This window comes from Cavia porcellus, unplaced genomic scaffold (genome assembly GCF_034190915.1).
Source record: "Cavia porcellus strain 051 isolate PalLab524CR breed Dunkin Hartley unplaced genomic scaffold, mCavPor4.1 scaffold_2, whole genome shotgun sequence".
NCBI lineage: Eukaryota > Metazoa > Chordata > Mammalia > Rodentia > Caviidae > Cavia > Cavia porcellus.
The window spans coordinates 6,538,939-6,560,882 of record NW_026947485.1 but is presented as its reverse complement, the minus strand read 5'-3'; the positions used below and the strand labels follow the sequence as shown (position 1 = coordinate 6,560,882).

Sequence of the window (21,944 nt, the reverse complement as noted above, 5' to 3'; positions counted from 1 at the left end):
ATAAGCTTAGGAAAACAAGGAATGTGAGTCTCATACTGAGCACTGACTTTTCATTTTCATATGAAGTTTGCATGCTAGTTGCAAAGAGTTTTCAAATCATACTACCATTTTTCATGTAGTCATAAACCTGGCTTTTTAAGGAAAAACTGGAAAATACTGACCACCACAGAACACTTCAACTTACCTTGTTACACTCCTTTATTCACTGACTTTTTGTAAGCTTTTCCCTCATACAATTCTGTATAAGAAAAGCAGGCAACTGAGTCTGTACTTTTACATTTTAAAACTTTATTCATTGCTGTGTGCTATCTCATAAGAGAAATATTTCTAAGGAGACTGATGGAAAGAATCCTTCATATACGTAACTCAGGTACTGATAACATGCTTTGGGAATCTACTAAAAATATAACTCATGCAAAGCAAATTGAGTTTGGTGTTGGTGCTACTCATTTCCTGAGTCCACCAGTTCCTCTGACTTTGATGCACGTGGTCCTCTCTTACTGTGTGTAAGGCATCCTCAGCGTGTGACACCCGTGTTTGCCCCATGGCAGTTGGAATTTTTAACACCATGTTTTCCTTTAATCCCAGAAAAGTACAGGGCCATCTTTAAAACCAGCTCCTCTGAGGTCTCCACACAACATCAGAGCTGTGACCACTGCTCCCTGCACCAGGATTTCGACCCCCTTGGGGCCTTGTCCTCTCTAAAGTGTACTAGGGTATAGCAGGCCCTGCAGGGAGCTCACTGCATTGACATTAGGGTGATGAATGTCACCTGGGGGTGACAAGAACACTACTGCACCCTAAAACCGCAGCCATGAGCAGAGGGTCCCTTCACAAGGTTAGAAGTCCGGATCAGACAAAGTGAAACCACAGGGCAGCGCACACAGACCTCATAATGTTTGCCATCAGCATGAGGACAGAGTAAGAAACTGGTGGTAACAAGGGGAATGAAAATGCAGAAAGGGACAAGGGGGTGGGAGGAGGAAGGGAGGGAGGCGGAAAGGGGACTGCGGGGAAACCAGGTTCCCTCTCCCTGAGACGAATTTAACTCACAAACATGTACCAAGGCAAGAAAAATCTCCACCCCCACCCCGAAAGCAGCAGTACACTCTCTGGAGCTAGGCCAGGCTGTCTGGAATCCAGGATCTTCCTCTTTCCAGCTGTGAGATTGGGGATGACCCACAGACTAGCTGCAGGATTCAGTTACTCTGTCTGGGAAACAGGAAGAAGAGAGTACCTACTTCCAAAAAGTGCTGGTGAGGATTAACACTCCGTGAACACCTCCGGAGCAGGAGATCCTACAGCACAGTGAGTCCCCAGGATGTGTACACTCCAGCCAAGCTCCTTCTCGGGTGCTGTGTAAGACTCGCTTTGGTTTAGAGTCAGAATTAGGGTTAAGAAGGAACTGGATTCAGGATGATTCTCCTGGAGCAGAACCTGTTCGTAAGTCGGGGATTGCTGTACTATGATGAGGATTTGGTCGTGGACATGAAGACAGGCACCATGAAAGCTGCTCTCCTGCAAATACCTTCCCACTATCCACTTCTAGGAGAAGTGGCTGCACCCAGAGAGGCTGTTGTGCAGCCTTTAGGGGGCCACGGGGACACAGGCTGCACCAGGTTCTTTTCTTTCTTCCTGGTGAAGAGACACACCAGCATTAAAGACTGAGTTATGACCGCTCTAGGAACGCACACATGGCAAGACAGAAGGACAGGTGATCACGGTTACACACAAGGCAAAAACCAAAGCAGGACTGCCAACTGCTCTCAAAGGGCCGCAAGTCCTAAAAGCGTCCTTGAATGGTGCCTTTGAGGTTGCTCTGTGGATGAACAATCAGCTGTGTGCACGCACACGCATGCACTTGTACACTCACTTTTGTTATATAATGTAAACAACAAGCTCTTCAGATGGAACTTTAAAAAGTGTTAACACATACAAGGAAAAACATGCAAGATAATGCAGATAGAGCCCAATGGTTGGTGTACTTCTTGCTAAGTATTTTCCTCTGTTCACTTAAGTGTTAGAAATTTGGGGCAAAATGTCATGAATTTTGTACTTTTTAAAAACATGTATCCATAAATACTTACCTGTATCCTAACAGTACCTTATCTACCACAATTTCAGTGATTAAATGGCACAAATTGTAGATATATATATATATATATATATATATATATATATACCATAATTTATGTACCCAAGCCTCCTCTAACCCATATAAATCTACATTTCAATATTCTGCTGTTGGGAACCACTATCATAATAAATAGCAATGTGTATCTATTGTACACTGCCATTTAAATTGCTATGAGTTGATCACATGAAGATACTGGTTCAGGAAGTGTGAACATCTTTGTAAATTTCTTAATGAACATGGTCACATTGTATTCCAAGAGAATTCTTATTGGTGACACTGGTGTAGGACAGTTGCTATTATAATTCATATTTGCATCACCAATTATTAACATTTTAGGAAAATATGTGCCAACATGGTATTATGTGGCTTCTAGATTATTAATAATCAAACAGAAACAAATTACAATGATAAATCTGATGTTCTGCAGGCTTCATGTTACTTCGGTTCCCTGGGTTCTATTTCTCAAAGTGCTTGTGCCTCACGTGCCCTTCTACTGAGAAAGGGCTTCTCACTGAAGGACCCAGGGCCACCAAGGGCCCCACCAACACTCAGCGGCATCACAGAAGCAATGCAAGTGGGAAAATGCACATGATTTCCAATTTTGGGCAAAGGATAGGAAGAGAGAAAGATAGCTCTGTATAAAATTAAAGATGAGATCAAAAGAAAAACGTGATAAAAAATATACTGAGTACATTAAAGCAAAGTAAAATCAAGGCAAATTTGACTACACAGGAAGGAGATTTGATTTTTTTTTCTGTTTCATGTAAACCCCTGTTGCATACATGCCCAATAAATATTTGAGTGAATATAAGCCATATACTTCAAACAGAGTCCCTAGACTGAGAATGAGGATAGAATCGGTATTAATTTTTGACTACAGTAATATTTTTCAGTTGGAGCAGAACTAGCTTAGTTGCATCTTACTGTTTGACTCACACTTGAAAGTCGCAAGGACACAGCCTATTGTTGTTTCCTTCTGATCTGGCTATAGTTACGCCTTGCTCTGTATCATGACGCAGAGGTCTGATGGTCCCCACATGGTGGCTGGCAGAGCTGATGGACAGCATCACTCAGGAACCACAGAAATGCAGCTCCTCAGGCCCCGCCCTGGTGACTGAGTCAGAAAAGCGGGAATAGGAGCAGCAATCTACGGTGACCCAGTCCCCAGGGTGACTGTGATGATCGCGTCTCAGAACTACTCATACAAGCAGGGACGACTCTTCCTGCACTGCATTGTGTCCACACACACATACACACACCCACACACACATACACACGCATACTGGCTTGACCCATTTATCTGGGAGTCTTCACTTACAGGGACAGTAGATGTCAGAAGCACATGGTTACAGAGGCACCATGTCATCATCACACAGATCAAGATCCCTCACTTAACAAAAGGGACATGCACTTCAAAAGTCATGATCTGTGACACAGGTCCATTCTGTTGCTTTAAGATAAAAACTACAGCATGATTAAATATCTTTAGAACTGCAATTCTTTGGCACATGAATCTTTGCAATAGAGCTACTAAATTAAAAGTGTGTGTGTGTGTGTGTGTGTGTGTGTGTGTGTGTGTGTATACTGCTGCAACACTGCTGAGGTGAAGGGAATTAATACGAAATTCTTCCACAGTACTCCAATAATCAGTGTAACCCTGAGCCCCCTAACTAGCACTTTCTTACTTTGTCTTTGTAAGAAAAACCAAAGTGAGAGTCTGATGCACAATGGCTTACCGTGGTCACCACTCATCATGGGCTTGAGGAAGCCACCCTTACCGTGCTGAGCGTGTTAGATGCACCTTAGTAGAGAGGTATGAACTCAGTCCGTGTCTACACCTGTGAACCCTTATGATACTAGTTTCCTGTGCTCCTTCACAAAGCCATTTTTAGACCATGTCACCTAAATCCTCTGGGCTCCATGGAGACGTGTGCTACATAAATAAAAAAAAACACATTATTTTTACTCTTTTCATGTTATTGTGGAGTCAGTTAAAAGGAGGCATACATATTAAACATTAATAGCCTGCATGCACTGAAAGCTATTTCACACCTTAGTTAATAGCAATACCCCAAATAGAAAGTCACTGCATACGGTAATCTCTCATCTAATAGTTCTGATTCCTCTTCCAGGCATTCAGCAGGTAATGTGTGTTTCTGTAAAGATCAAACTAATCCAAAGACTAAAAGCTGCTGAATTTGGGACTGGTTATAAAAATATCAAAAGCTAATGAAACACCATTCTGATAGATGCACCAAAGAAAGCTTCTCGTTAAAAGCCAAAGCACTGTTTTCCAAAGAGAGGCAGCAGAATGAACTCGCCATGAAATCGACCACACACTCTCTGCCCCTCGGAAGCAGATCAGTTCCACATCGTCTTCATGCTTTGCTGTTGAGACGTGAGGGTCTTTTTACCCTGGGAGATACTTTTGCAGCTGAGGTTGATCTTTCCTGGCTCTTAGCAAGTGGTGGTTGCAGCAGTTATGGGTTTGGTGTTGCACCAAGGTTTTGAACTCCACTGTTTTTAACCCCTGCATTATTTTGAGGGGAAGTTACAGAAGCATCAGTTGATACTTAAGTACCAGTTTCTCACACACTAAGTGGGCAATACATTGACTTCATAATGTTGTGTGTATTAAATTATATATATACATACACACATACATATAATAAAAACTACTATTATTAAATGTTAATTTAAACACATGGTAAATCTTTAAGTGCAATTCCTTAAGCTTGTATCAACTTTATTTTGTTTGATGTTGCTATTTGGACATTTTTTTTCTTGTGGATTTACTGCCAGATAAATACAACTTAGACACCAATTTATTCCAGAATTACTTTTCAGTGATTAGCACAAAGCAAATCTGTGTTGCCTCTCCCTGGCTACCACTCACAGGGGCTGGGGAGGCTTTGTCAGGGGGCCTAGAAGACGAGCATGTGTGTACTTGAATTTCAAAGTGAAAGATAACCTCACTCATTAAAAGTCACTATATCTCACTCCCTTTCAGCTTTTGGCAGAGAAAAATGAGAGCTGTATTTAAAGGTTTCACCGTCCAGTTAAAGTCATTTATATGCTCCAGGGAACTGTTAATGACTTCATAATATGCAAAATTTCACCACTGGTAGAAGTAATTACATATATATATATATATTCATATGTATTACATATATTATTTTAAGAAATCTGACAAGCTCTGATACTAGTAATATTTATAAATCATGGCTGAAATGACAATAAAAAGCACTCATACATATTATATTTAACTAAGATAGAATGTAAGCATCTGAGGATATAAAGTTACACAGAAACTATCCGTATTAAGTGACTTTATATAGATCATGTCCTACACGTTGCCATTTACCTACAGATTAGTATATTCAGGGTTTATTTATGGACCACACTGGCTAAATGTATTCCTATCAATGATGTAATTATGCTGAACAAAACTGGGGAAATGTATTCATTCCCCTTAGGATGTTGGAAGCAGGGAACCTTGATTTCATCATTTGAAGAACAGTTTAGAATTGTCCACTTCCATTCTGGTATGATAAAGTAGCTTTTCCACATCATTCTACTTGTGAGCTGGTCATCTGATAATAAAAACTGAGAACAATTTTGGGCACTTTACATGCACAAAACCTGCATTGAACCTAGGACCCAGACTGCCTCCTTCATCCTCAAACACACTCCCAGAGGAGGTGCTATTACCGTTCCTACGAGGTTACATGAGTCCTTCTACAGGGGCCCATTAATCTAAGCCAGGTTCTCATGCAAAGTGGTATAGAAGTTGAAAAGCTTGCTATAGCAGGAGGTGAAGACCCCACCTTTGTTAATCAGTGATCCTAAAACTGATACAAAGTCTGACACTTGAGCACTTTGATACCTTTGGTCTTGGAACTCTGGGACAGGGAGACAATTTCAGTGATCCTAATGATCTCCTTCCTCCCAGGAGCCCAGCAGATGCTTAGCAGACAGGCACCCTGTTCTGCTTGCTTTTTCAGGCTCATTCCTCACTCCTCCCTCAGGAGTTTCACGAACAAGACACCCAGACCGCTTGCCCTGCCCTCTTCCCTTTCGGAATGAACTCCAGTTTTACTTTAAATAGAGTCAAAAGCAATCACAGGATCCTCAGTAGGGCTTAATTAGTGCAAAGTACATCAGAAACATTAGTAATAGTTCACACTGGGTTCATCACTACATTACTTCTTCATAGGTGGGGGCAGAAGTCACACATGCATTCGCACTGTGCTTGCAGTCAACTACAATTCAAAGCAGTTTTTAACATACTAATGGTGGCTTCTGTTATACTGAAGCAGTTAGTATTTTTAAACTGGAGTTTTGAGATCATATTTATTACTTCCAATTTGTTTTTGAGGGCATAAACTCAATCATCATTCTGCGGAGTCCAGTATGAAGCACACATTAGAAAGTTAAGTATATTTCCCACTATTTGATACAAATAGGAAAACCCTGCTGACCACATCCTCACTCCAAAATTTTATTTGAGAAAGCTTACCATGATCCTTGTACAGCTCAGAAATAAATCTGGATATCGGTCACTGCAGCTTTCAACCCCTAATCCCTGCCTCTCCCCCAAATTACTACCCATCTATCAACCAATTTCCATTCAATATCATTGCAAGTCTTTACACAGAGCCCATTTCCATAATTTAAAAATAATACCAAGTGAATTTCTAAAGTTAATCAGTAGTGTTTCTGCAACCTTCTTCTTGACTACTAGCCTAGCAAACCATCTTTAAAAATTTAGATTTTTATTGATAATCCTATAACTTCGGATTTAATCCTTGTTATACAAGACTTTTGTGGTAAAAGTTCTGAAATATATTACCTTTTTCATGTTAATTTTGGACACTGAGATTAGCATTTTAGAACTACAGAAGACAAGGTGTTTGAGTAGGAATTTCCACCCAGCTACACCTTGGTTCAATCAGGGACGCATATCTCAACCTAGAGGAGGAATCCAACTTCTTAGGACTCGGTTTCTTCATCGGAAATGGCAATAGCACTGGTACATATTCTTAAAGAGTCACTGTGAAGACTGAAAGTGATAAAATACTCTGCACCAGATTCTGGTCAATATATTAGCAAATGTTCCTTAAATAAATTGCTACTTCTTTCAGGTTTTCAGTGGTGAGTCATGTGACTCTAGACATTCCAAGTCATTTGGAGGGCAAGGTCCTCACTTAATATCTCCTACCTCTCTCTAGACAAGCAGCACCCCTAAAACAACAGCTGCACATATTTTATATTTTTATCACTGTCATTAACTGGAAGTTTTCCTTTATTGTGGTAAATTCCCCTCACATGTCCTTTACAATCTAATCTCTTTAGGTCACTGTTATTTTTCCAAGGTCTCCCTCTTTCTCCATATGCCAAGCATTTCTTTAGTGACATCACCTATGTCTTCAAAGCCTCTGAGAAGACCTTACTTACTCTGGCAATGAAGCCTATCAATAAATATTCTAAAGTTATTAACTCCTATTATCACCTCCTGAGTAATAATCTGACCATACTTAGTGCATTTGGGGGAAGGATACTATCAATTTTAAGATAATCTGTATTTCCTCCATTAATATTAATATGCCCACCAGAATTCAAGCATGGATCACAATGAAGTCCCAAGTACCCTGCCTTGCTCGAGAGTATAGGACTGTACTGATTCTACAGTTGTCACTGCTCAGGTCAATCCACTGGCCAGCTGCTTACCAGGTGTTAGACTCTGGACATGCTACTTAAATCCCTTGGGTCCTGTCTTCCTTATATATAAAACAGAAAGCACAGGTCGTTTTAAGATGAATCAGTTAATTCTGTGGTCTCCCATAGTATTTAAACTGGTGCTCTACAGAGAGAAGCTGTTCCCTAAGATTTCACATATTCAGTGGAAGTCATCTCTGAAAATAATTAATGTCTACCCGAACATGTGACACCTTCATCCCTTTTCCCGTCATGCATTTTACTGAGATGGGGTTTCTGAAAGGATGTCACTGCCTTCTGCTGATCAGGTTAAATGACATGAGGCCACAGACATACTTGCGTATGCAGATACTCATTCCCACGCAGACTTGTGCCTTGATGCACAGAGATACTCCTCTGTAATCCTCTGTGTATCACACAAACTAGATTCTGGTCTAGCCTCTGAATAGACCCAAAGTGCTTTCTTCTGGAGGGTTATACCGTCAGACATCCAACCAGAGTGAGGTCATTACACACGGCGCACTGCTTCTGTGTTTTCTAGCTCCATATTACCCCACTGATGCCTGTATCTGTGAAACTCTTTACTGAGTGTATTTTATTTTACACACATGTTTCAGGTCCTAGTACTCTCACTTCAGGATCTCTTCTTCATTAGTTAGAATCTAAAACCTTGTAAGTAATATTATTCTACACTTTTAAAGAAGCGCATCAGGAATATTGCTCATAATTCTCAGTTACAATAACTACCACCCCTGCCCCTTGTCAGAAGCTATCACCTAGTAAGACTGATCTGTGAAAGCATAGTTACCACGGGACTTACAAAGAGAGTCTTCTGAACTTCATGACAGTGAGAGAAGAGCACCTAAGTCTTTATGCTTAGCTTAGCTGAATCCCTGGCAGGAATTCTATTTTTTCTAACTATGGAAATGAAAAAGGTCCTTTTGTTCTTAAAAATGTAACTGTCTTTTCTTCTTGTTTGATAAACTAAGACTGCAGAGAGGCTTAGGACCCTGAAATGTCCCTCCCTCCGACCAGCATGTATATACAGTCCAGGCTGGCTGAGAAACTAGTGGTGATCCTCCTTCCTCAGCCTCCTGAGTGCTGGAATTACAGGTATGAGCAACTATGACCAGATTTGTGTTTTCCATTTTAAATATAAAACTGTTAAGGAAGAAAAATATATTTAGGAATCATAAAATTCATTCACAAGTCATTAAATAGGGCTTCCTCTGATCGTGAGTTAATAAGCTAGTCCTAAAGCACGAAACGCTAATTCTTTTAAATTAGTAAAGTTGGCATATAAGTGATTCTTCTAAATGTTTTAATTTATTAATCAGAGTCATTTTCAAAACATTTACCCTTGATATAAAAGACAACGAAGTTAAAACATAGTAATGTCAGTGAGCTGAAAATGGTATTAATAATTCAAGGGGAAAATAGTTTTTATGAAGTAGCAGTGAGATATATTCTAAGAATTTCTAAATAATCAGTTTATTAAAGATTAATTTTCTGGTATCTTCTGGTACTATTTCCTCCACAGGGGAATTTTCTTTCTGTTTCCAAGAGACGTTCAGTTGTGAGAGTTAAGAGTGGTAACAGATACAAACCAACAATGAAATACATTTGCCATTCGGTCCCACCCACCTACTCAGAGACACCACCCATACATCCAGGAAAGCTGTGACTCTGAACAGAGGAAAGGACAGGGAGATGCAAGACCTGGATTCTCGTTCAGGTTCTGCCTTTAACTTTGGTGCTCCATGTTCCTATTCATAAAAGAAAATTAACATTATTCCTCTCACCAAGGGGCGACTATTCCATAAAATAATGGATATGCAAGAGTCTGGCACAATACTTACTGAAAAATCAGTGAGCTTGTTTAAGGATAAAAAAGGAGAGAAATGGTTTCTTCAGCTCTCAGAAGGCTAAACAATATCGCTTTGAAGTTTGATACTGAATTTAGGAATTATTCGTTTATTGTCTCATAATTTCTTCCACAGTTAATGTTGGCAAATGCAAGTTTTATTGTTTAGTCACAGCATAATGAACATCATGTACTTCTTTTTATATCTCAAACATTTATCTTAGTTAAATCAAGGGTATATTAACTAAAAGCTGGAAAACACCAAAGAAACATGTACAAATTAACTAAAATGGAAAAACAGGATCAATGCTTGAAATGTATGGCCATGAAAATTTAAATTCTTCAGTTCTTTTTTGAAACTTATATGCCTTTGGCTAATTTCTTAATAAGAAGACCACTGAATCTCTATTGTTTAGGTGAGAAAAAAAACCCTCAGATACTGAAATAAAATGTGTAAAATAAAAAAAAAAAAACTAGCAGTCACAGAATAAAAATAAACATGTCAATAGTTTTCCAGCACAGCTCTTCCCAGTCCTCACTGTGTGATCCTCAAGTACTTTAAGACATTTACCTAAAGCAAACTCCTCTCTCTCTCTGTCTCTCTCTCTCTCTCTCACACACACACAAAATAACTCAAAACATGAACAAAAACAGGACAAAACTTTATTCTTACAGAGGAAAAAAAACCCACCAGAGCCTTTGCCTAGCTTTGCATGCCACTGATCTAGCCCAGTCTGAGAATGAATATGCCTAAGAAAACAGCTTCGCAAATGAGGATACTTGGGGTAAACCATGTGAGAGTTGGAGGCATTTCCAGATGGCTCCACACCCTCCATCTGCAGCAGCGGTCCCAGAATCACAGCAAGCCATCCAAGGACAAGAACCCTTGGGCAGAGAGCAGCTCTACTGGAAATAAACTACAGGCTGGCCCTCGGAGCTGACAAGCAGTAGTGGACTGTTTCGGACTTTCAGTTCCCAGTATGAGCCCAAGAATGTCCCCTTGACAGGAAGACCTTTTGAGTGAGGGCTATGGCAAGCCTTCCACTCAGTTACTCTTTCCTTGAGACATCGCTTGCCCTGCCCTGCCCAACCTTCCTCAGTCCTGATCAGACCCCCTCCTGCCCTCTGTTCTTCCAGGGTGCTGCCCTCAGGGGTCCTGAGATGCTCAAAGTCAGCGTGGCCCCTCCAGGGCTGACCACGATGAATTAGTTCAACTGCATGCCCACATATGGCTAGGAGAGTTGTTCAATCAAAACAGTCCCAAACTAGATGAGGAACAGCCCTGGGCTTCCTGGCTGCGCACTCCGGGCACTGGAAGTGGTGCAGGGCTCCCTGGCCACACACTGGTACCTGCTGCTAGCTACTCTGAATATTCCTGTGTCAGGCCATCGGATCACCCTGAAGTAAACTGCACCCATGTGAGCCAACCGTATGTTACAGAACTTTTGGAAGGAACAGTGCTGTGTCACAGTCTCTGCTAGAAATACTGCTCCTGAAGTCTCCCAAAGCTCAGCTGCTATCTTCAACAGAAGGGAAGTAAGGGCTGCAAGCATGTGACGCTTCCCACCAGCGCCCCCGAGGCAGAAGCAGCCTGTCCTCAGGACTGGTCCCATCCGAGCTGCCTCTCCAGCCTCACCAGGTTATTTCATCATAATTATCATGGCTTTAAAGAAGACAGAAATGTGGTCCTGCAAGAATGATTTTCATATACCGAGAAAGATTGTATACGTTAATATTGAGGGTGAAATTTCTCAAACCTAAGTGATGTTTTTCTTGCTTTATGTGTCTGGCTATGATTCTTCTGAAAGAGCAACATAATTGTGAAATGCCTGCGAGGGTCCCGCTGAAAGACACTTTTGAGAGGGAAGTGCCCCTCTAAACTGCGACCGTATTCTGAAACTGTGACAAAATGAATCACTTCTCATCACAAAAATGGAAAGATGCACAATGGTTCAGCATGGTTATTTTTATCGGAGCAGAGGTTTAGGCTGTTCCCAAATTGTGCTGTTTCTCTGTACAGCGCCCCAGTACACAGCAGTAACCGTGGTTTATGTAGGAAAAACTATGCCCTCTGCGATCTCACCGCAGATCTGAATACAGTTAGAAAGTCTCAGGGTCAAGGATTTAAAAACCCTGGGAATACATACAGTGTAGATATTAAAGTAATGGAAGAAATTGTAAAGGTGAGGAGTGACATATGTGATAATATAAAACTTCCAAAGTTTGGTATAGTAACCAAAAATCATGAAAAATATAGGGAGGAGAGAGAGAGATTAAAAACATATTTCTTGCCCTGAGGACATAGCCACATCCTCATTTGACAAAGGATGGTAAATCCTTTTGGAACATTTTAAAACCCAGGATTATATTGCATATAAATACTCTTCAAAGGAAGAATTATATAAAAATGATAATTTAGAAAGAAAGACTTCTTTCAGTTATAAATAAAAAGAGATGCAAGCTATTGAGTGTTTTGGTAACTAGGCACTCTACTCTTACTTTATCTGAAATAGTAGTAGCTGAGTAGAATAGTTGAGTAGAACCAGTAACAGCTGAATAGTTCAGAAGTGAATTAGGCAATGTCCATCTCCTTAGTCTATATATCCCTAACGCCCTCCGTTTCCTCCAACACTATCCTTATGGATAATTAGGTTCGGCAAACCTGTCTTCTCTTCCCCTCTTATATGGGGACACTAGTTTTGGACAACTCTATTATTCAACACACTGCTTTAGAATCCAGCAGAGAGTGGACATTTAAATATCTGAGGACCAAAGGAGTAACATATCTTCCCATCACTTAACCAGTATCTCCACCTTCAGAAACTCTGATCAAGTTAATGTTTCAGAAGGAAAAATGCTACATAATAATAATAGGTAATGATCATTGAACACTTACAGTATAGTGGTTTAAGCTGGTTATCTTATTTAATTCTCTATTAAGACACATCTATTAAGAAGATAACATTTTTATATTCATTTAGGAAAAAAGTATATTGAGGTTCAGAGGTTCAAAAGTCACACAGCTACTCATAGACTGCCAGGAGTTGGGGCATAACCTGCCCAGTGCTGAAGCCCAAGCTCTTCAATGCCAGGCTATTGGGCAGTGCTATGAAATGTGTACAGCACAGCTATTTACAAGGCAAAAACGGGTCATCTAACAGTACCGGATCAGATGCTGTTTTGATTTATACAGTTTAATGTGTGGTCAATGTGAATGCTAACTTCTGTAGAAGAATGAGATGGAAGATGCTGGGAGTCCCGGCCAATCAGGAGGCAGTGTGAGGGTCACATGAGCCCACCTGGTCCAGACTGGCCGAGCAACACAGTGAAAACAAATCAATAAAATAAAAAGGAAGACTCAGTATGGCCCTTGCAAAGTATGTATTCACAAAATGAAAAGAACGGAGAAAACTCGTGTGTTAGGATGAGTTAACAGTGTGGTTGATGTTTCCTGTCACAGTGACTTTAACAATTAAATCAGAAATACTGAACTGTTTTGGCTTCCATATAAAGGTGAGGTTATGTGCTATTCTCCTTTCCACATCTAGCTCATTCCACTTAGCATAACCTGTCCTCCAGGCCCATCGATGTCGTGGCAGATATCAAGATCCCCCTTTTTAAGGCTGGATAAAGATTCAGAAATAGAGAATAAAATGGTAATTCCTGTGACATGATGGGGAAAAATGGGAAAAGCAGATGAAAACGATATAAAGTAGCAGACATGCTGCAGGATTAAATCTCAAGGTCGGATGCACAGCTTATGGACCACAGTTAATAAACCATAAACTCTATATTTTCTATTAAATAGATTTTAGCAGTCACAAAAGTGTAACTATATGAGATGAAAGATAAATTATTGTTTCACAAGATCAACCACTTTAGTGCCTATACGCACCCTGTAATGTCATGCTATGAACCTGAACTATATATAAAAAAAATTTAAATTACTTAAATCTGAAATAAAAACTGATAGAAATTTTATTTGCCTCAGCATTTAAAAATCCTTATTAGAAAAATACCAACTCATTTCCCCAAGTCTTTCAAGTTACAGTAATCTCAAGGGATATTTTTACCTTGAAAGAGTGTAAAATCCAGGACACTGTATACAATGCATCCTGCTGTAAAATTCATTCTCCATCTTCTACAAGTGCAGTCCCAAAGTACAGAACATGGGAATGGCTGTATCAGCCCCACAGGGTGTACACAACCAGCTTAAATATTTTGTGCACCTTTCTGTCTGTGCACGCCCAGGGGTTACCTCACAAGGAGATAAAGAAAACTGGAGAAAACAAAGCTACAGGTAAGTCAGCAGTGCAGAAAGCAATGCACACTGACTTGAATTAAGCAACCTGCAGGCTAGTTCAAGTTTGAGGTTGGGATTACATTGGTCCTCCTTGGTACGGTGAAACATGAGGTTTCAGTCTGGGGACCTGACACTTTTGTATCGCAGACACCTATCCCATCATTTCCTGGAAGAGCGCATGTGTGGTGACCAGGCGCTCGAGCTGCAACGTCCACAGAGATGACCACATAGGACAATGCCCATGCACAAGTGTGCTTCAGGCTCCGATTAAATAGCAGGGCAGGGCTCCGTCCTACCTTGCTGTCACATGGACAGCAGAGCCCTCTACTGTGAGGTGACCCCATCGCATGGAGCTGCATGCAGTCGGGCCAAGTCACCCACCCACCAGGGACACCTCCCTCCCTGTTGTCAGCCTGAGTCATGACCAAGCAAGGAGCATAAACCGCAGTCCCTGGGCTGGTGTCTCCCAGCAGGTGGTGAGTGTTCTCTGTTAGTCATTTTAAGCACAGAAACAAAAGCTGGATCATCAAGTGGCTAACTGTTGCCATTTCCAGTCCGTTGCTATGGGTGGGCTGCTTTGGCTGTGGGGTGGGACCAGGGCCTGGGCGCTTCGCCCTTGGTGTCCTGTGTGGAGTTTGGGGAAGTAGAGGAGGTTTCAATCATTCCTGTCTTCTCCATTCTAATGTATGGTTTAAAAATGAACATTTTTTTCTTTTTCTTTTCATTAAAATATGGCATTTATAATAAGTAAGGGCCAAGAATACATCTCAGCAGCACAGTACCTGCCTGGCTGGTACAAGGTCTTGAGTTCAATTCCTGGTACCAAGTAAATACATGAACATTGGGACTTACAAATTATACCACTCATGACTGCTCCAAGGACTAACACAATCTTAATCTCAAACTTCAGATTTTCTCCCTCAAATCTGAGTGTGTCTCTTCCACACTATTGACTTAAAACTGTTCGGCTTTCTCCGTGAGTTCTTTTTGTTCTTAGGTGAAGTGGAACCCCAGGCAGGTGTAGGATAAAGGGATGCTCATGAAACATTTAGTTCGGTATTTTATAGGTACTTCTCTTGTGTGTGTTTTGGGATTGTCTTTGGGAATGCCTTCGCTTTGATGTCAGGATAAGAAAGATGGCTTGGATGGATTGTGTAGGTTGTTTGAAAACCTTTCTTCTTTTTAGAACATTCTGCAACAACTATGATTCAGACCAGCAAGATCAACAGTGGATTCCTACCAAAGTCCATTTTAACCACAGCCTTTGCCCTGGATTCCCTGAACCCTGGAGGTCTCCTCGGATGGACTGCAGGGACTTTCTGAACCCCACATAACTGTAGGCAAGATATGACAATGTGCATTTTCCTGGAGAAAGCTCCCTTTGTGTTCATCAGATTTTCAAAAGTGTTTGGGCCCTAAAACTTACTACAATCTACATTGTTGTTCCCTAAAAAGTTCTCCAACAAACCAACACAAGCAATGGCAGAGCCCTGCAGCTGGTTAAGAGGAGGCTCCTCTCAACATGCGGGAGAAAATCAGCACAAGGAAGAGCACTAATATTTATGTCATGATTAAGTGTTCCTATAAATTCAATTTTAAAGGTCTCTCCTTAGGATGTGTGTTCATTTAACCAGTCTGTTCAAAACGTTACCCCAATTTTAAAATGTACTTATTTTCAAAACTAATTTTGTGTTTCCAACCTGTTTGGGGTTTCTAATTTTTTTTATGTTGATTTACCATCTTTGTAGGATTAAAAAACAAAACCATACTGAATTATAATTCACTGCACCATTGATCAGGTCTGACTCCAGTCTACGTGGATGGGGCGGTCCAGAAATGTTAGAATGTATGATATTTTTACATATGGTAGTTGCTCAGTCCTTCAAAAATCTGCCAAAATTCCTTCCCACTTACTCTCTCAATTTATGTTACTTGTGTATTTCTCGATGTCTAGGGAGTAAAAATTTATGTTGTGTTTTTAATCTAGCTCACACATTTGCTTCAGTTTTGGTTCTGCTAAATACATTAGATTAGCCCCCCGTCACCTTGCTCTTGTCTTAGCCCTCCTTTCCTGACAGACCCAAGGCCACCCTTTGGTAGGTGAGTGCTCCTTCCTGAGTTGTGGCACCCTCATACTATTTGTGGCCTTCCTACCTAATAAACATTTTGGCTGGACATAAAATCCTTGGATTGTGTGTTCTTTCCTTGAGTAGTCAAAGGTTTTGCTCCATTGCCGCAGCCCCCCAAGAGAAATTGAAAGCCGTCCTGGTTATTTTTCCTACCTTACATAATGTGATGTTTTTGACGACTGCTTGCTTAAAGACTCTTTTGAAATTTATTTTTAATTGACAAATAATAATTGTGTGTATTTATAGGACACAATGTGTTATCTTGATGTATGTATCACTGTAGAGAGATTTAATCAAGCTTGTTAACATATGTATCATCTTCCCAAAGTATCATTTTTGTGATAACATAAAAAATTAAATTGTGTTCATTCTGAAACACACATGATCAACTCCATCACGCAGTACAACAGTTTACTAAAAATTACTTTCCCTGTCTAAAATTGTGTGCCTTTGATGAACACATCCATTTCTCAGTCATTCCCTTCTTATACCGAACCTCTGCTGCCTGCATCATCAGAGACTAACACACTTCCTAGGACAGCACTTGCACACACAGGTCTTAGTGGGATGCTGACTGAGTCGTACTTTCAGTCGATTTGGTCATTCTTTTCCGTTCACTTCCTTCTCAAGTTATTTTTTAAATGCTTATTCTAGTCCATTGTTTTCTCCTTCTCCTTCTGTTCCTCCACCTCTTCCTTTTCCTTCTCCTCCTTCTGATTTTTTCATCCTTCTTTCTCTTCTCCTTTTCCTCATGCACCACATTCTCCTTTTTCTTGTCTCTACCTCCTTCATGTCCTTCTCCTTCACCTCCTCCTCTCCCTCCTTCTTTGATCCCAATTATGCATTTATGAGCTGCCTCGTTTATGTATCTCTCATTTTCTCCTTCCTCCTTCCTCTTTTGTTTGTCACACGGTCTCACTTGTAACCCATGATCTTGCTCTCCTTGCTACAGTGCCTATTTTTGTACCTTCTTCTTAAGGTTCTTTCGTATTGCAGTGATGGTTTGGGGCTGCCTTTTCACTGAATTCTGCCAACTGATACTGTTTTCTTGCATTTATGATGCATGCTCTTCTTTCACAGAAGTAAGATTTTTACCAACCTTTTAAGTGCTAAAGAGTAAAACTTTAGTCACAACTTCATATGTGCTCTGTAGCAACATTTTTCTAAGTGTTCATCTGCTGACAAGTTTATTGCTCTCTTTTACATTTTGTTCTAGTGGTATTTTTATAGCTACTGTCTGCCAGTTCCATTTTTTCCTGTTGAAAGGGTTGACTTTCCTCGACGAGTCCTTTGTGCATAAATTTCCTATTTATCCATGTATATAGGTCACAGCAGAAGTGATGCTTACAGGTGTGAATGTGTATATGTATATAAATGTCCAGAGATGTCTTCTAAGCTTCACTGCTAAGCAGCTCTAACCATGTTTCTTAAGTTCTGAAGTGAACTTGCATTCATGGAGTGTCACTTTACCTTAACTCTCCTAGAAGGAACCCACACACGTCCTAAAGCATCCCTGAGCCGTTTTGAAGAAACTTGGAGTTTTGGGATGGAGTCTTTTTGGAAAATCAGAATCTACTTAATGAAGCCAACTGCAACAGTGTGAACCTGAGCTTATTGTTGAAAACTTTACCTAGTCCCTACCTCTTGACCTGCCTATTATCCATAACACCTAGGAAAAGATAAGTCTGACCTCTGCCTGCCTCCCCTCACCACCTGAGTTCCTGCAATGGCTGATTCCCTATTCCCTGAGGTCAGGGAACAAAGCCCACTTAGTAGTCAGGGTACACCAGCCTCACCTGCTAGGTCACAAAGCCCACTGATACAGCCATGCACTCACAGCCATTCTTGCTCCCCCAGGCTATCCCCGTTCCATTTGCTTCCCTTTATGATTAGAGAAATACCACTTCTTAGACAACTGCACACCCCAGCTCCCTACATCCTACAGCTGGGTACAGTCCTCCTGCAAGAGGGCTGAGTCTGTGGGGACTCCTGGCAGGGGGCTGAGTCCAAGGAGGGGCAACCTCACTGCCTTACTCTCCAGACAATGCTACTTTAAGGCTGCGAAAAGATAATCTGGTGGGTAAAAGGAGCCCCAAGTTTTCTGTTCTCCCAGTTCAATCTGCAAAGACTGAATCGACACAGCAAAGGGCTTTGGTCTTGACTTCCATTCTCTGCAAGACTAACCATCCTGTGCCACCATCCTATTGCCCTGACAGCACCGCTAGAGCCTCGATAAATGACACAAGCGCATCTGTGTGAAGCCACAGGGGAGCACCCGGTCTGTTCTGTGCACCAGCGTCCCTTCCAGAAGGACAGAGAGAACGGATGGCATTTCCACGCTAGCACCAGGAGAGCTCTTCTCTGTAGATTTATCTGAAGCTTTTTATTTTCTATTACACAATGATAAAGATACAAGCCATATAATTCATTTTAGTCTGAGTTCCCCGGGGAATCTAGAATCATCCTTAGTGCTCATCTATGGTGAGGAAGCTACCTCACATACCATGAATTGTTTTGCTTTCTTTTGGTACTATTGCTTCAACTTCAAAAATGAGCCATTTTAGAAATTATTGGGTCCTGGTGATTTAGCTCAGCGGCATAAGCACTTGCTTTGCAGGCGTGCACTTATGAGTTCAATCCCTGGTACCAAAAAAAAAAAAAAAAAAAAAAATTATTGGGAAGAAGTTTCTTTTTTTTTTTTTTTTTAAATTGCAGCTTTGTTGAGGCATAATTATTATATAAAAACCTGCTTATTTATAACGTATATAATTTGATGAGTGGAATATATGCAAACACCCATAGTCCCTCCAAACATTTATCTATGCTTTTGTCTCTTGATTTATTTTATCACAAAATGAATGGAACCAGGTGGGTGTCCTCCTTTCACAAGGGCTGTCCTAAACTCCTGCTTATCCTCCAAAGTTTAGCAGATGTGCTCCTGAAGCCTTTGAATGTCAGGGGAGGGTGTTAATCACCGATGTACTTACTGCTCAGGCACCCGTACATGTGCTCACCTCTTCTATGACTCTCCATAGAAGAAGGAGGTGTTAGAGTTTGTGTCTAATGCCCCCCCCAAGCCTCATGTAATTGCAAATGGGGCTTTTTCAGAGGTAGCTGGATCTAGAGTGTGTGATGCCAGGATTGATTTATGGTGCAATGCTAGGATTAAAGGCACCAGGACTTAGAGTGTGAGTGCTATCTGCCCTAAGTGTAGGTACCCTAGATAAGATATAAAGGACCCAAAGAGGCTTTCTACTAGTCAGTTGGTGGCTTTTGTTGCTTTCTGCCTGCCAGGAATTATTTCTCTCTTGCAATGCCCCTCTGCCATGCTACTCTGCCATGGAGCCAGCTGACTATGGACTCAAACTTCTACACACTGTGAGCAAAAATAAACCTTTTGCCCTTTAAATTCAAGTGTCTGGTATCTCAAGAGTGAGCAACTAGACCAAAGGAAATAATTAAATTTATTTTATTACTTATTTCACCAGCCTGTTGATTTTTTCCTAAAGTTTGATATTGGCTCACAAACTCCTTGATGATTATAATTTGCAATATTGGGGATTAAACGCAGGTACCTTGTAGGAAGCTACATTTTTAAGCCTTAAAAAAAAAAAAAAAGGAAGACAGAGTCTGGCTAAGTTGGCCAATCTTGAACCTGAGATCCTCCTGCCTCAGCCACCTAGCATGTTTGGATTACAGAAATGTACCAGCATGCTCAGTAGATTACTATTTTTTAATTGTAAAAGCATATGTATACTATTTAAAGTGAGAACTCTGCTTCCTTCCACAATACTGTTTCTTTAGCTAATCACTGCCAGTAGTTCTTTATACAGCATTATAGAAATTACTTTGGTTTTGTTTTGTTTTGTTATTAGTTTTTTATTTTCCACAGGCTACTTTGAAACTCTTTACAATGCATAGAGTATAGACTACAAGATTGACTGAAGAACAGTACAACCAAATGTCAGTCAGCGCTGACAAAAAAAGCCTAAATAAAACAGGACACTCTCTTTATCAATCCATTCATCTATGTATCTGTATAGAAGCTTGCCCAGCTTGATTAACTTTCCATGGAGAGTAGATTCAAATGTCATAATGTACAGGCCCTTACCTTGTGGAAATTTAGGGCTGAAAGTAGCCTCACAATTATGTTATTACTACTTCCTGATTCTATAGATCAGGTAGCAAAAGCTCTACAGACTAAATGAATATGTTTCCAGGATGGATCCAAATCAATTGATTCCCAACTTTACAGACATAACGTGGTAATCTGTGAACTGGAAATGTAACACTTAACTGTGAGCACACAGCAAATCAAAGCAAAACAAATCTACAGCGCTATATATGTCACGGATTTAAAAATGCGTAAGTCAATTCTGTCTACATGCCTGAACATCTATATAACTCTACTAACAACAAGGTAGAATTTATTTGCCCCAAGACAGTTCCAAGCCAGCCAGAGAGATAAGGTACAAACATGGGAAGAGCAAGCAGCCACATAAGCAGACACTAACTCAAGGTTATTTACGAGAACATGAATGCTACAGGAATGAGCCTCAGGAACGACGCATGCACGCTGCTGGTGTCACAGGAGTGGCGGGATTTCCACCAGAACCACAGGAGGTACACACAACGGTACAGAAACAAGGAAGGTTTTGGTATGTCTAGAAGATGGTGATTAGCTAGGTTTGCACCATGATTTGTATCTGTGAATATTACACAAGTTTCAGATGTGCTCTGCTGGGTGGGGGACTCTAAGTAGCCACCCTAGCAACTCACACTTTTCCAGGAGGAAGCACTAAGGGCTGCTGAGGGTACGGTGACGTGAAAGCACGTTCTCCTGGTGACTCTGCAGCACATGTGAGATGTGGGCCTGGGGTAAGCAGTGATGCTAGGACAGCCAACAAGGACATGGTCTCCAGCGGTAAGAGGATCGTCACAAGTGGAATCCATTGTCTTCTGGTAACAACGGCCTTCTGACTGTAAGCTTCCTTAGACGTGAATGCCCACCTCAACGGACAAGTGACCTGCGGGATGACTCGAGGGAGGTCCGTACGCATGGATTGACTCCTGTCATCATGGGATGAATCGGGTCTCCCTCAAGTTCATATGCCGACGTTCCAACCTCCTCTTGCTCACAACGTGACCTTAATTGGAAATGTGCTCAGTACAGATGCAAGTACTTAGAGTAAGGGTACCCCGAGTACGGTGTGCCCCAATCCGATCTGACTGACGTCCTTCTCACAAGGAAAAGTGTGGGCACAGACCTCTGGAGCGCTCTCCTCACCGGAAAGATGAAGGAAGAGATGGAGGAGCGAAGCTTCTAAAAGTCAAAAAATGCCAGAGACCAACTGCAACCCCCCTGGCAGGCCAGTCGCAGATGCTTCCTTAGGAACTCATGGACGCAACCCCGCAGATACGGAGCCTCGGGCCCCCTGGCCTCCAGGACGGTGAGACAGTGTGTGTCTGCTGTCACAGTGCAGGGTTAGTGGAGCTCGGACACTGCCGCCCTAGGGAATGAACCCACATATCAGCACCAGAATCGAAGGCTCCGCAGAGACATGAGGTTTAGGATTTCAATGTTCTCCTGAGATGCAGATAAAAAAAAAAAAAAAAAAAAAAAAAAGCAAAGCTGCTAGATGAATGTGTTAAACTTGAGAGCTGAAAAACTCTCAAAATGCGTGGCTCCTGGATGTGCTCTAAAAACTGTAAGGATTACCAGGAAAGAAAGGACTGGGCTAAGTTCAACACACATCACTGACACTCAGTACTGTTTAGTTCTAAACATCTGGC

General features: G+C 41.2%; 1 protein-coding gene and 1 long non-coding RNA gene across 13 annotated transcripts in view; both read right to left on the bottom strand.

Moving 5' to 3' along the window:
- Magi2 (membrane associated guanylate kinase, WW and PDZ domain containing 2) overlaps positions 1-21,944 on the bottom strand; it is a 1,223,070-nt gene that overhangs the window by 1,110,332 nt on the left and 90,794 nt on the right. The gene's annotated exons all lie outside the window — the stretch shown is intronic.
- LOC111756875 (uncharacterized) overlaps positions 1-21,944 on the bottom strand; it is a 168,817-nt gene that overhangs the window by 56,387 nt on the left and 90,486 nt on the right. For both annotated transcript variants that reach the window (XR_010042297.1, XR_010042298.1), the window contains exon 3: positions 1-21,944. This exon is cut by the window's left edge and continues 56,387 nt beyond it; it is cut by the window's right edge and continues 67,427 nt beyond it. This is a non-coding gene — a long non-coding RNA (uncharacterized LOC111756875).